Raw genomic sequence first — 15287 nt, 5'->3', positions numbered from 1 at the left:
ATGTAACTTGTAAGTATCTTTAGTTGGATTTTGTTTACAATGATGTCATATTGAAAGCCAGTATTGTGTAGTGGTTAGAGTGTTTGATTAGGACTTGGGAGACCAGAGTTTAAACCCTCACTCATCCATGAAGTTCACTGCGTGACGCCATTGCCTCTCAACCTAACCTAATTCACAGGGCTGTTTTGAGGATGAAATGAGGACAGGGAAAACCATGCACACCACCTCGAGCTCTTTGGAGGAAAGGTGGGATGTAAATGTAACAATAAATACATATTGAAATCAGTGTTCAAAATTCGCCAGGTGCATTTTGTAGCTGGCTATCAGCCACTTGCAACCAAGTGAAGCTGCCAGGATGGCGCCTGGTGTTTCCCACCATCTGGAGGTGCATGCCTGGGGATACCTGGGTCTTGACTTTTTTCATACACTAAAACAATGAACAGGGTGGTGAAACAATGACTGCTGCAATTGTCACAACATAATACCACCAAGGCAACTGTCTGTAAACAAACAATCAACGTCTATAAAAGTGGCAAAAGTAGTTTCTTTCCAATATAGTTTTTTTCTTAAACAATTGTAAAAGCAGTAATAAAGAGACCACTTGTGGTACCTCGAGTTAAGAACTTAATTCATTCCGGAGGCCTGTTCTTAACCTGAAACAGTTCTTAACCTGAGGTACCACTTTAGCTAATGGGGCTGCTGCACCGCTGCACGATTTCTGTTCTCACCCTGAAGCAAAGTTCTTAACCCAAGGTACTATTTCTTGGTTAGCGGAGTCTGTAACCTGAAGCGTCTGTAACCCAAGGTATCAGTGGTTCAGTGCTCGGACGCCATTCCGGTAATCAGATGTTTCGTCGCCAAAGAGCTTAGTCATCAAGCTTTATAGTAAATAATGTACAAGACAGCAGTATGTAAATGACTTAAAGCCAGGGGTATATCTGTCTCCATCTGCATGTTCCCATTGGGAGGAGCATAGAAAGAGCATGGTGTCCTTCAGTTAGTTAAACATTACATACTGCCTTCTCTAAGCGTAAAGCAATGGTTTTCAGCCAGTGTGCTGTGGCACCCCGGGGTGCCTTGAATGGTGGCCGCGGGCAACACTGGCTTCTGTGTTTCCTTCGCTCCTCTTGTGTCTCTGCCTCCCAAAGGCTTGTGCAGCTGTTTGTTGCAGCAGCTCTGGCTACAAGCTCCCCAGGCGAATGGTGCTTCTGTGGCTGGCCAGGGGGTGCTTCCCAGGACCCTTTGGCGCAATGTGAGGAGGCACCTCTCAGCTCAGAGACCGGGGTGGCAGCAGTGGCTGGCCAGAGGACTCCCAAGGAGAGGGGAGAGCAGAGGAGGTTGAGGGAACACTTCACAAGGGAGGAAGTTCGAAAAGCAGTGAGGGACTGCCAGCTCTGTAGGCAAGGGGTGACATAACTGGACCCCTGAGGCCCACAGGGGTGCCGCAGAAAGAATGTAGTTGTTCAAGGGAGCTGTGGATCCAAAAAGGTTGAAAACCCCTGACTTAAAGTACAATATTTTAAACTCAGTAAACTCAATACTTCTGATCAACATGAGAGTGTGAGGCTCAATAGACTCACTTGCCCCAACTGATTTTTCATTTGCTTTTTCTGGGGCTGTTCCCTACCTTTGCAACTGCAGAAGAAGTGAGTTGTAGGTAGCACAGTGCTTGAAGAGATGGGATGTCAGCAAAATGCCTAGGAAAGTCCCTGTTTCCTTTCCCTGCCACCAACACAATGATCTGGTTTAAACGCCATGGTAAACCATCATTTTAGTATGAAGCTGCAGTGAGTCTCAGGTTCACCCACCCACCCTTTCTTCATCAAATTGTGGGGAGGAGTTTGGAATATATAGCTTAGGTTACTGCTGTTTGTTAAATTGTCTGAATCTGACAAACAAAGTTTGAAACAAACCATCATGGATTATGAGGCAGATTTATTTAACCATACGATACATAACAAACCACAGTTTAGGTTTCTGACGAGATGCTAGACTGTGATTAATGGAAATTGGGTATGAAAGCGTTCAATGACCACAGAAAAAGAGAGGGGAGAAGATAGTGTGGCTTGCCGTTATTACACTACGATGCACAGCATTATGTTCAAACGGGGCCAATGAGTCACCTTTGCCCATCTTCAGAGCCCCTGCCATGAAGTATTGATGGAAGCAGTGGGAGCATTATAGACCACTAGTGGGATTGAGAAGTTAGGGCTTATGATTCAGCTCAACACTAGCTTGTCATAGATGAATTGGCAGGAGTACTCTTCCCCCACCCCATATAAATAGTAGCCATTGTCATCAGAATGAAAGGAAAGCAGCTGCTCAGAGCAGACGTGTAGAGTAGTTGAAGGATGACATAGCAAGACTACTGAACGGTTGTCCTCTCCAAAATAAAATTGAATCCATGCAGCCACATGGTTCAGCCTCTGCACAGGAATACTTGATTCATACAGCTCTTTTGTGTTTGGAAAGCACTTGCAGGGCAGTGGAATGCACCATGCAACATGGATATTATTAATTCCAGCCAATTTTTACCAGGGCACAAACCATCATTTAACTTCTGTATCCTATAATCAAGTTTTCAGTTGTTGAGCATACAGATTTATGCAACCAGAATCTGCTTCCCACTCTTGCTAAATTCAGTATTACGTATTTGCAGCTAGAATTGAGAAATGGTGTGCAGTGCTGGAAGCCAAAGTAAAATGATTTGCCCAAGCTCTGTATTTGCGGCCAGTGTGTTGGTTTTCACGAAACATTAAACCATAATTTAAAATAAGCTATGGTTTAATGCGCACGGGTGCTTGGCTCTTTTGCCATTGGACCCGCTATTGGTCTCATCTGCCCAATCCACTGGAGCCTGTCTTCACATGCAGGGAAAGTCCCTATTTCACTGAGGGTTTGAGACCCATCGGCTACCCTGACCTGGTTTAGCTGGCCAGTTGAAGCTGTTTCCTTTGGTATGGCCACTGTCTCATGCTGACAGCAACTAGAAGCCACAAGTGAGAGCTGAGTGCAGGGTGGGAACCAAAGGTGGACAAACTACCCCAGAAGGAGCATGGCGTGCCCAAATCATATTAAAAGTACTTTATAAGTTATAGCTGTGCTCAAGGCTTCTTTCAGTTTCTACGCTTAAAAATAAAAATGGCACTACTGCTTTGCTCAAGAGTAACTCCTAACCATGGTGCCATGAGAGCAAACCGTGGCTTTTCATTCTTCCAACTCCCCTCCCTCCCTTCTTGCACAGTGATGAGAAACTAGGGGAAACTAAGATTCCACAAACTGGGACCAAAAGATTCCTACCTCTCTGTGCAAGAGGGAGGAAGGGATATATGACTGCGTCAGGACTTATACCTGTGGGGATAGCCAGCAGATGGGACGACCAGTAATCCTGGAGTTCCTGCTCCCACTGGCCGTGAAAGGGTCCGCTGGCTATGATCCGAAGGTAGTTGTTGTGAGTTCTGGAGGTTTCTGAAGGTTTCCGAAGGTTTCTGAAGGTTCCGGAGATTCCGGAGGTTTCTGGATAAGAAAGATAGGCTAAGCTAAATAGTGGCCAAAACTTAGAAGGCCAAATAAACTTTTTTGAAATAAAAGAAATAAAGACTAAGAGACTGCAGTCAATGGTGAAGAAGCTCTCAACTGCTCTGTGCGGCTTGGTTTCTCTTTCGGTTTCTCTCTGGCTTGTCTTGCGCGTTCTCCACACACGCTACAGAGAGCAGAGGCTATTTATTAGGAAGTTAAACATCGTCACAACATTAACATGAACCAATTACAACGTTGTTTCTAGGCTAGTTTCTGGGCGGGAAACCTTTAACTGACCGTTACATTGGCTAAATTGGCGCGCTTTGCCCCCAGCGCGGAGGGATCCAGGCAACAAACCTTCTGCCGGATCTTTTACCTTCCTTGCGATGTGCGGAAGGTTACCTTAAAGAAAACATAAAGCAAACAGGTGCAGGAGCACCTTAGAACGTATTCCCACATATACCTGCTCATTCTCATAAAGGTAAGCCATGGTTTGTCATTACATCTGAACACGGCCAACATGATCTGTGCAACTTTCTTCCTTGGCAGAAATAATGGGGAGCAATGTGAAACTAAGAACAACATCTATGCAAAGAGTAATCTGAGCAGCCTTTTTTGATTGATGGTGTCCTTGGATAATATGGTTTTGCTTCTGTTCATTCAATTTTTAGAGTATTTTGAGTAGTTTTAATCTTGAGTAGTAGTAATAAATCTGCTTTTGTTTTTATGTTTTGAACAGGGTATCAAAAGAGAGAAAACTGGCCTGAAGTGAAATTGGGGAAAGCTGGGGATTTGACAGCATCCCCCCCTCCCCCAGAGTAAGTGAATTACTGAAATTATTTTCCTATTGTATAATTGCAATGGGCATGATCAATTGAAACCAGTGGAGCTTAAAATAGCTTAACTTTTGTTGGAATATGTCCAGTGTGTATTGTACTTGAATATGTAAAGCAATTAGTCTTATTCATTGGGAATTATAGCGTGAATTCAGGTTTAATGAAACGGAACTTTGTTGCTGTTCTGTCCAATGTACTGGGCAAATGTCCATCTTCTAAGTTATAGCCTGAATAACTTAACAGTGAGTTCAATTAAATGTAATTGCAAACCATTGTTTGGTGTTATATGGAAGAGGTGTGTGCTCCTAGACTCCCCTCACAAACTGCAAACTATGGTTTTCACAAACCCTCTAAACCAGGATGGCAAACTGCACGGTTTGACATTACGTGGGACCCAACACCATTCATGAACAATTCCAATTTACGGCATTTATTGCCACTGATTGGTATACCAACTATATTTATTGTAATCAAGATATATCCAGTATTATTCTGCTGCACTAGTATTTACTGAACCTGAGAAAACTGCAAAAAGCTATGATTTCATCTTATTTATGCAGTGAGTGAAGTTTGCATTTCCTATAGTGAAGCTAACTATGTTGCCTCTACTACAGAGATGAACATACAGCACAATTCCACTTTTCTGTGAAATGTATTAGTGTTTATTACCCTGTTGAATTAAAACAACTGGTTGTATTCCTTGAGTAAGTGTAGCATTTGCTACATTTTTGTAAACAGCTTGGACTTGGAGGATTGTTTGGGTGTTTGTTTTTACAACCAAGTGCCCTGTAAATTTTAAGAAATAAATACATGAGCAGCTAATCTTGGAAATTGAGGCCTACTCTCATGCAACTGTGTATAGACTTAGTTAGTTTTGCTTTGTTTCACTTATTTGATTGAAATACTCATTTGCCACTTAAAATAAACCAATAAAGCCATAATAAGATGAGAGAAATTGCAGCAGAGCAATTTTAGTTTTGTTATGTCCAAACCTTGGTTTACCGCCTTTGTTTACCAGTTTGCTGTGGTCTTTTTTGAGAGATATTTACCGGTAGTAAAAAACAAAACAAAACAAAGTGTGCCCTGAATTCTTGGAGCCACCAGTTAAAGGGTTGTCCTCACAGATAATAATTGGCACTAAGCAGATTAACTAGCAGAATTGTAACTAATGAACAGATGAAAGTTTGCAGCCATGGTTAAATATCTCTCTTGTTTCTTATTAGATTTACTGTGTATCTTGCTGAGTGGGGGCAGGGAGGAATTCTAATCCATGTGCTTGGCCTAGGTGTTTAAATATATAGACACTGCTGCTTTACAAGGTTGTAAATACGATAATTGATCATGACCACTGTGAAACATTTAGAAGTAGACACCTTTCAAAGAACAATCTGTTGTTTTACAAGCTCGTTTAGAGGTTGGATGTTTTAAGTGATTCCTGGGGACTAGCAGGTTGCGTTTTATGATGATTCTGTGCCTGTGATAAATGGAATAGGTTTATATTTCTCCGGATTTCGCTTGGCTCCAATCAGAAGCTGTCGACATAATGCTAATTCTCCTTCTTGCACACAGTGAGTCTTTGTAGTGGAGAGCAGGTGCGGTTTTCTCACCAACCAAAGTAAATTAAAAGAGAGACTGTAGTTAATGAGTTGCTAAACTGGTATTCCTTGACTGATATTTTGGGGGGTGGGGGTGGGAAGGGGGGAGGAACCTGCGTTGTAAATAGTGGGCATCCTTTTCAGGTGACCTGAAAATACGTTTATTACTGATGGGGCCTGGCCTGTTCTCATATTTAGAAAGTGTCTCGGCTGATCCTTTTGAGGAAAACAAGCTCCTACAGTAATGGAGGAAACAGAAGCAATTAGTGGTGTACTCTCAAAGGTGGAATCTGAGGCCCTGCTTTAAATGCAGTGTTTAAATCATCTAAATTGGAAAGTGTTGCTACTGCTGACGCCCCCCTTCAGCTCCCCAAAAGAGCTTTCTTCCATAATTGGAAGCAAAAGTATTTTGTTGTTGTTTGGTGATAGCTTCTTGGTTTCAGGCACATAATTAGTAATGCGTATGCATTGGAGTCACTAAAGCTGAAAATCCTAATAATCGGAGGGGGGAAGCGTATGAACGTGCAGGTAGGAAGCAGAGAGCTGGAGGAGTGAAATAGTGTTCTGTTGATAGTACCTAAGTAGAGCTGTATGCGTCAATAAAACAAGTGTCCTACTGTGCTGGAATACAAATGGGCTGTCTGTAGCAAAGACATTTGGCAAAGAAGGATAGGAGAGCTTCTGGCGTAATGTAATTGAATTGACCATTTCTCTAAAGATACAGCAAATTGTTTGTTACAGCATTCATCATCATAAGGGAGGCCAGGCAGCTTGCCAAACATATTATATTTCTAATAAAAATGGGAGAAAATAAAAGCCTACAGCTCTTGCGCGCTAACATGCAAATCACTCTTATTACGCTTGTGGCGTTTAATTGATACTATTTTTATTACTAATACTGTTGGACATTGACCTTGCAAAAGCTATATAGTTTTTCATTTTGAGGAGGAGAGGCTGTGTTGACCCATAAGAAAAATGCCAAAATCCTTGATTGGCCAAACTGTGCGTTTAAATATTAGCCAACATTATGACTTGCGCAAGAGTTTGTAAAATACCTTACATATTTTTTGCCGGCCACAGTGCTTCTGTGTTATTCTATTTCCTTGGAGAAACTGATATGTCCATGTAACACGAAGCTGTGATGGAGCACAACCCACAAGTTTCTGAGGTTGGTTATGTGATGTAGAAGACCAATAAATGTGGGCCTAAATGACAGCTGGCTGGCTACATTCACAGTGGGTCTTTCCTCTGTGAAATTAACCTCTGCCCAGTTGCTATTTTTTGCTGTGTGTTTACTGCTCCAGAGTTTCACAAAATTGGTCCCACCGAGAGGGCTTTTTCAAGGTTGGTTTTGTGACTTTTTAAAGTATATTGAAATAAAAGGTGTCTGATACCTTTCTTTTTTAAAAAATAAATAAATGGAGGAACTCTCTACTCGAATACTGCTCCTTGTTTGAATTTGCTGCGGTTTGACAGATGATGCAACAAGAAGCAGCATATCTGAAATGGTATAATATGAAATGCTCAGCCTCACTCAATACATGGGGAAAACCCTTTCAAGCCAGCTCTAGAAGACTGAACGTAAATTGTATTCTGACGGGCCCCCTGGGCCATGCAGTGATGGCTCAGCAAATGAGAAGCAGTTAGCTTTTTAGATTGCCACATATGGAGAAGACAGGCATTTTGATTTCTTGCACCACTGAGCCCCTGATAAGGCTGGAAATTGGAATCAAAATAATTAGATAGGCTAAACAGATCCTCACAAACGAACCAAGTTAATTAAGGGGAGGAGAAATGCCTTTGTATTCCAAAACAACAACAACACGGTATGCTTCCCTCCCCCATCCCATTTATGATGGTGTTTGTGCTAGGATAGTCAGTAAGAGAACAAAGCTACTTCATGGGAGGCAGGCTTTTGATCGCTTTTAAGATACATGGATAAAAAGCAGTTTGATAATTGATACATTTTAAAGTAAGTGCTAAAAATAATAATGAGTGGTGTGATATGTCAGAAACCAGTTTGTGTGCTTTTTGCTTGAATGAAGGTGGGAGGCAACCTTACTTAAAAAAAAACCAAATACATCTCCAAGAAAATAAAATATTTTTGTTGCAGCAATCGTTAATCCCAATATGGAACGCTCCTGCAAAACACAATGTTGTTGAAAAAGTGTACACATTTTTCATCTAGCCTCCACATTTCCTTTTCTACTACCTGTGTCCAAAGAAAGCTACAGCATTCAAATTCTCAGATATAAATATCTTTGCTCGTTTGCTTGAATGACCTAAAGTAACATTCATGCTTTATTCTTGTTTTGCTCTGTAGTTTGGATTATGATGGATGGTCTGTGTTAATTGAGGAGGTGAGTTAGGTATAGATGCTGCTGCCTGGGGAAGGCAATGAACTTGATAACCGTATGGTCTATTCCAGTCTAATGAGCTCTGTGTTTGCAAATCAGGATTATAATTCCAGTTCAAATTATGATTTGAATCCCTGGTTTGCTGACAAACCATAGACTACGCAAATGATAGGTTGTTCAGTACAGCTGAAGCAACAGACTATAGTTTGCTCCTAATCAGAAGAAATCAGACTGTGTAGTGCCTGAAAATCCCAAATCATCTTTATACCCTGCCTAAAGCATCTTAATAGCATCATCTTTGATTCTTTGTTGATCAAGAGAATGGATTACTATAATGCGTCTTACTCCCTGAATAGAAGGCTGGTTGAAACAATTTTCTCCCTGTACTAACTTGCCATGGAACCAGGCACTGGTTAAATTGGATTGTTAATTGTATTTTTGGACTGTTAATCATGATTCTCAATGTTCTGGGATAATTTTCTTGTACAACCAATTTGCTGAGTGATTGTGTATACAGGTGGGTTACATGCAAATAAACCCTCAGTTACCCAGAAAATTGGTTGTATAGAACTGACGACAGTGTAGAAATTCCTGCATTGTTCAGCAGCTCAACAGCTTCTGTGCCTGAAAAGGTGATTTCCTAGGTGTTGGGGCACAGCTTGGGAATGAGGCCCTTTTCAAGATCTTCGCTGTCTTTAATTAAGCAATTTTGCATGGGAACAATATTCCCAATACTTATTTTTCTGTTAACAGTCCAAAATAAAATTTAACGAAATTGCATTTTCAAATGCATACTTCACCATACTGTGATGAACTTGCAGTGACCAGTAGCCTCACCTGTCCGAGCGAGTGTAGGCTTGCAGTACATTGTGGCTTATGAGAAGGTGAGTTCCTATGAACTAGTTCCTTGGTGAGGTACCATTCATACATGGCAATCACAAATTGCACCCCTGTAGTGACTAAAAGGGGGAAGGGTTGCCATGATCACACAGAATTGCACATCTATTGTCTCTAACCATGTGATCCTCTCTACGCAACTTCTAATGAATCATAAGCATGCTGATTCATGAGCTCCGACAATTGTGTGAAGTTTGCCGATTGACTGAACTGGGCCCATGCCTTAGAAAACAGTGGTACCTCGTGTTACGGACGGGATCCATTCCGGAGGCCCGTCCGTAACGTGAAATGCCTGCAACTGGAAGCGCTGCGTCTGCGCAGGCGTGTGGTGCGATTTGGCACTTCTGCGCAGGCGCAAGCGGCGAAACCTGGAAGTAACCTGTTCTGGTACTTCCGGGTTGCTGCAGGACGTAACGGGAAAAGACGCAACATGAGGTGGACAAAACACGAGGTATATGCAATAGAAATTAAAATTCTAAACAATGTGCATAATTAAAACACACTACAATCCTATTTTGTATATGTTCTTAGGAGCAGCTCTTCAGTCTTCCTTTTACTTGTGTAGTGAGACGTTATAGCACTTTTGTATAAAAAGCTATTAAAATAGTTAATGACTGCACATCTACAGCCAATACATCTTTCATACTCTTATATAGGACTTTCCATCAGTTGACATCTGCCAGCGAAATGTTTTGAATTCTACCACTGTGGAGATCAGATTGGTCCTCTAAAGGAACAGGGCCTTTCCCATTGTGGCCCCAGTGCTTTGGAATGTCCTTTCCTAAGAGTTTCATGTGGTCTTATTACTGCATCTTTTCAAAGGCTTGTTGGCACCTTTCTTTTCCAATGAACTTTTTAAGTGCCTGGCAGATTAGTGCTCCTGTTTCTTGTGCTGACAGTTTTTATTTAGTTTGATTCGTCTTACATATTTTACACTTTTTATGTCTGCATGTTGCTTTAGATGTTTTTAGGAAGAGTGGTATAGACAACTTTAAAACAAATAAATAGGTTAAATGTTTATTTGTGTGTATGTAGCAGTGCACTTTTCTGTTTTGTTCTTTTTCAATGCAGTTTACCACAACTTGTCGTATCCTTGGGAACCGTTTATAACTGAATCATTTTATGAAATTTATGGCTGGCAGAAAGATGTAAATTTACATAGTTGGGGAGAGAGAGACAGAGAGACTGACTCTCTTGGGCTCTGTTTCAAATTCGCGTTCAGAAACACACTTGACAAGCCCTATTTATAGATCAGTGTGCTGTCATGAATACTCCTTCCTTGTTTGCATATATACAAGGAAATTTGAAACTAATTCATTTGTTAACTCGTTTATAAAAAGCCAACATTCATTTCCAGCTCTAAAACACAAATGTACTTAATTCTAAATTTGGTTAATGAATATTGAAGATATTGAAGGTTCGTGAGATGATTATGATAATGATGATGACGATGACGATTTATTTATTGAATTTGTATACCACAATGTACCCGAAGGTCTCAGGGCGTTTCACAGAATAAAATCAAAATATAAGACCACAAAATACATGATCAAAATAAAAACAACAATCCAATTACTTAAATTCCTGTATTACAGGAGTTGGCACAATAATAAGAGCCTCCTTTATTTAAAGCATATTTTTGGTTTGGTTGTTTGAAGTTTTTATTTAAAGTGTGTGTATCATCCCCATTCTGTTCACATATATATTTTGGGAAGGGAAGGAAACTGAAATTGTTTATAAAGTGATTAATACTAGGATGTTGCTGAAACAATGAGGAATCTTTTGTGTGTGTGTGTGTGTATGCGTGTGTGTGTGTGCGCACGCACGCGCATTTGTCCCTCCTTCCACCACTTCCCTGCCTGATTTCAGGGATCAAAAGAAACACAAATGTTGGGAAGAATGAAATTTGTGTTTAAGTTCAAGCTATCTTGGGAAACGGGTGGGTGTAAAGCTGTGCTACATGTTTAAAGGGGAATCTGTCAATATAATGTAGGGAATTTTAACATGGAAATACGCCAGGAAATCTATCCAGATCTGTTCCACCCTTTGTATAACTACTGGGTGGGTCTTGCAGGTCGTCTACAGCTGCCTTTCTCAAGCAAGGGAGTATTCGTGATTCACGTCCAACTGCTTGCATGGGTTCCCAATACAAAATGTTACATTTATATACAAAAGCAAACAAATAAGTAATGCATTTCCAAGTATTACGGGCAGATGGTATATATCCATATCTATCATGGATAGCATCACATTCTTGCTAGTAACTGAATCAAAGGATAGATTCGTTCCCTCATTCTGGCTAGCCTCTAGCAAGCCATTTTTATGGGGTTTATTGCAGGCCTGCCAGCCACCACCTAGTTATGGTGCAGTGAAGTCTTCTTTGGAGAAATCAATTTACACCTTCTATACCCTAACAGCTGCTGCAAGGCTATCTAGGGTGCAACAATTTCCCTATAGCCTTTATACATACTTGCCTTTCAAGCAAATCTACTTGAAGTGGGCCATGGGTGTATAATGTTATACCTTAACATTTTACACCCATGGCTCACTTCAAGATAAAACCACAGAATACTTTACAAGTGCACAGTACTTTAAAAAGTGTGGGCTTCTTCCATTTTTGTCAGCGAGGGCACCCAGTATTATTTATATTTTGTTATTATTAATGACCTGCCTTTCACCCTAAGGTCCCAGGGTGGGTTACAGCAATTTAAACTACAGTTTAAAACAGTAGTTTGTCACAGCAAAGCTAAAACAGGATAAGAAATCAGAATATCACGAGTGGCACATGGGATAGCTCTGATATAGAATAGCTTAACAGTGTTAAAGACTTGGAAGTCTTGGTTAGTAAGGTGTTAGAGGCATAAGTCACTTGCAAGATTTATCGCTTCCAGGTTGGCATAGGTAATTCTGAACTTCATGTTTTGTTATGCAGGAGATCTGGTAGTCTCTGCAGTTAATTTTTTGTGTGGGTAAAAACCCGTTGTCCAAATAACGTAGGCAGCAGTTGATCTGCTGTGATCTGAATGATTTGCATTTCTAATTATAGCAATAATTCAAGATCAGGTTTTAAGATCTATATTATGTCCGCATTATGGTACCCCACCCTCATTTGTAGACAGAGATTGGACTCCCATCCAGAGTGTATTGGCTAAGATAGCAGGAACTACTGGGGTGTCATTATCCTAAAAGATTCTTATTTGAACAAATACCATGTGTGAAGCACAAATTCTGGCTTACGGCCTGTCTGCAAAAATGTTAAATACAGTTTCCAGATGGATATCCAAGTTAGTCTGCTGCAGCAAAACCAATAAAGAGTCTTGTGGCTCCTTTAAAAGCTAACAAAATTAATTATCACACAAGCTTTTGTGAACTAGAGTATATTTAATCTTATAAATTCTATTATAGTATTCATGGTGCCACAAGACTATTGTTTTTAGACACAATTGAACTCAAGAGTGCTGAATCTTCTTTAGAGATTTCCTGTTGGTGCTTCTGTTCCCCCCATGATAGGCACTGCATAGTCCAGAATCAAATTACATGAGCAAAATTCCCCAAACATTATGGGTTTCTAGGATTGCAAATGGGTTTTTTTTCCTGGAAACAACACAGAAATGAGCACTAAACCACTGCTAGAGTCCACTCGATTTCCAGAAAAGGAAGATCACATAAAGTGTTAAGCTGGAATAAAGCGCCATCTGAATGCAGCCAAAGAAGCATCATTAAAGGGAGTATGAACGGGTCACTCCTCTGAGTTTATTAATTGAAACAAAAGATCCAGTTTTTATTTGCCCGGCCTGTTCTCTCTCCCCCCCCCATCTTGTCTACTGTAAATATGAAATCACCCACTTTAGCTCAGAAAGTTCTGTGGTTAAAATATCCATATACTAATTGATAAACTGCATCAAATACATCTGACAAAACCATAGGATGCTAAAAGGGGTGATGAAATATTTATTTGTGAAAAGGGAAGCAGCGCTTTTCAAATTAGTGCCAGCAAACAGTTCTTACAACCAAGAGCCCAATCAAATATGTGGCTGTGATGTGCTGCTGTAATTGGTTTGTACAAATTAGCATAATGGACTTTGATGCAGGGCAGTAACACATCTGTTGCTGAACTTTTGCTATAATGGTGAATTCCTAGCTCTGTGTAGGACAGTGGTACCTCAGGTTACAGACGCTTCAGGTTACAGACTCCGCTAACCCAGAAATTGTACCTTCGGTTAAGAACTTTGCTTCAGGATGAGAACAGAAATCTTGCGGTGGCAGCAGCGGCAGGCCCCATTAGCTAAAGTGGTACCTCAAATTAAGAACAGTTTCAGGTTAAGAACGGACCTCCGGAATGAATTAAGTTCTTAACCAGAGGTACCACTGTAGTACTTTAGTACTTTTTTCCTTATTTTAAGAAGTGAAAAATGATTAGGCTTAGCTATCTTGTTTCTCTCTCACTCTCTCCTTGTCCCTCCACATGCACACATGCAAACAGACACACACACACACACACACACACACACACACACACACTTAGGTAAACAGCTGAACTGCCGGAAGCGATAGGGACTTCAGTATTCTGAACAAACAAGATGCATGAAATGCTATGCGGTATTAGGGGCTGTTTTGCTTTTTGCCCCTTTTATTCCTGCCAGCTTGAAGAAGAAAGTTCAGATTTGGGGAGTGAGAGCTACTGAAATTAATTTCATTCTCACCAATATATGGTATGACAGCTTTTGATGAGAGAATGTGTAGTTCTACTTCTTTAAAGACAACAGGCTAGAGCTGTGACATGATTGCTTGCATGTGAGATGGGCAGCGGTAGGTAATGTGACACAATCTCCTTAACCTTGTCTCCTGCTGGGTAGTAAAACTGCAAGAGGGCAAGTTTCTCATCTCCCCAGCCTGTCCTGAGACACTCTCCCTTCCCTTCTTAGTTGTCTCCCCTGTGCCATATTTCTGATTGTGAGCTCTCTGGGGCAGCAACCTGTCGCCTCCATATTTTGCAAAAGCAAAGCACACGCACAGCAGTTAGGCACATCTCGTAGCTCCCTTTGAGTTGTCCACATTCTTATTATGACTGATATGAAATCTTTTTTGAAAGTGATTTTTCTGGTAAGTCACACAGTGTACAAAAAGACACATTACTGTCTCACTGTATCACAAATAACTTTCTTTTTGACATGGAGAGAATAGCCCCATTTTGAAAGGTTTAGATAATAAATTAGAGCTGTGATGACGGGAAGCCTTAAGGTAACTTCCACCTCGTGGCTGAGGCATATGCAAAAAACACTGAAACTCTCATATGCTCATTGATGCCGATATGACACCGTTGTTGTTGTTGTTGTTGTTGTTGTTGTTGTTGTTCCCTTTCTTCACCCCCCCCTGTACTAGTTAGGCTGAGGAAATATGGGGAAGGATGAAAATTGATATGGTCGCTACCTGTTTGTGGCTGTTTTGGTTGTTTCCCTCCCTCTAGGGTTGGGCAAAATCAGTTTTTCAACATGGTGATGTATCGCCAGTCAAACATTGTGGTTTGGCGATATACTGCAATGTTTGGGGGGCGGGGGAGATGCATTGGCCTCTGCCCTTGAGACATTGGGTGAAACTGCCCCAGCTCTCACCTCGAGAGCTGAGGTGGTTTCACCTGGGCTCTCAGGTCCCCCGTACCCCAGTTGAGACATCCCCGGTGCTCTTGCCGCTCATGCCCAAGTGGGCGGAGTCTCAGGGCTCCTTTAACTGCTTGCTGTGGGGAGCGGAGCAGTTTCACAGAGCTTGCGGGATCCAGCGCTGGGCCGGGGACTCCTTTAACTGCTTGACCAGAGGTCGGCAAACTCCGGCCCATGGGCCGGATGTGGCCCACGAAGGCCATTTTACCGGCACACGAGCCGCCCGCCTACCAAGCCGCCTACTCGGCAACCCCCCACGCAGCGCTAAACCAGCACCACGCAGTGTGGGGACTTGCCGCGCGGCATGGGAAATCGTATCTGTATATGTCCGTGGCACCGGACATGTGCAGCTCAATGCCGGAAATCGCGTCTGTGCAGGCGCGATTTTTGGCGTCTGGGCACATGCAGACGTGATTTCCGGCATCA

At 41.6% G+C, this 15287-nt stretch overlaps 1 protein-coding gene across 3 annotated transcripts in view; it reads left to right on the top strand.

Annotated features, from left to right (window-relative positions):
• TBL1X (transducin beta like 1 X-linked) overlaps window positions 1–15287 on the top strand; it is a 131928-nt gene that overhangs the window by 37397 nt on the left and 79244 nt on the right. For 2 of the 3 annotated variants that reach the window (XM_033147440.1, XM_033147438.1), the window contains exon 2: window positions 4259–4337. The exons of the other annotated variant lie outside the window; for it this stretch is intronic. The gene's annotated coding sequence lies outside the window, so the exon portion shown is untranslated. The remainder of the gene's footprint in view (window positions 1–4258; window positions 4338–15287) is intronic. 3 annotated transcript variants of the gene reach the window in all.

The sequence above is a fragment of the Lacerta agilis genome, chromosome 4 (assembly GCF_009819535.1).
Source record: "Lacerta agilis isolate rLacAgi1 chromosome 4, rLacAgi1.pri, whole genome shotgun sequence".
Classification (NCBI taxonomy): Eukaryota; Metazoa; Chordata; class Lepidosauria; order Squamata; family Lacertidae; genus Lacerta; species Lacerta agilis.
Note: the sequence above shows the minus strand (reverse complement) of the source record. Positions and strands in the feature narration are given on the sequence as shown.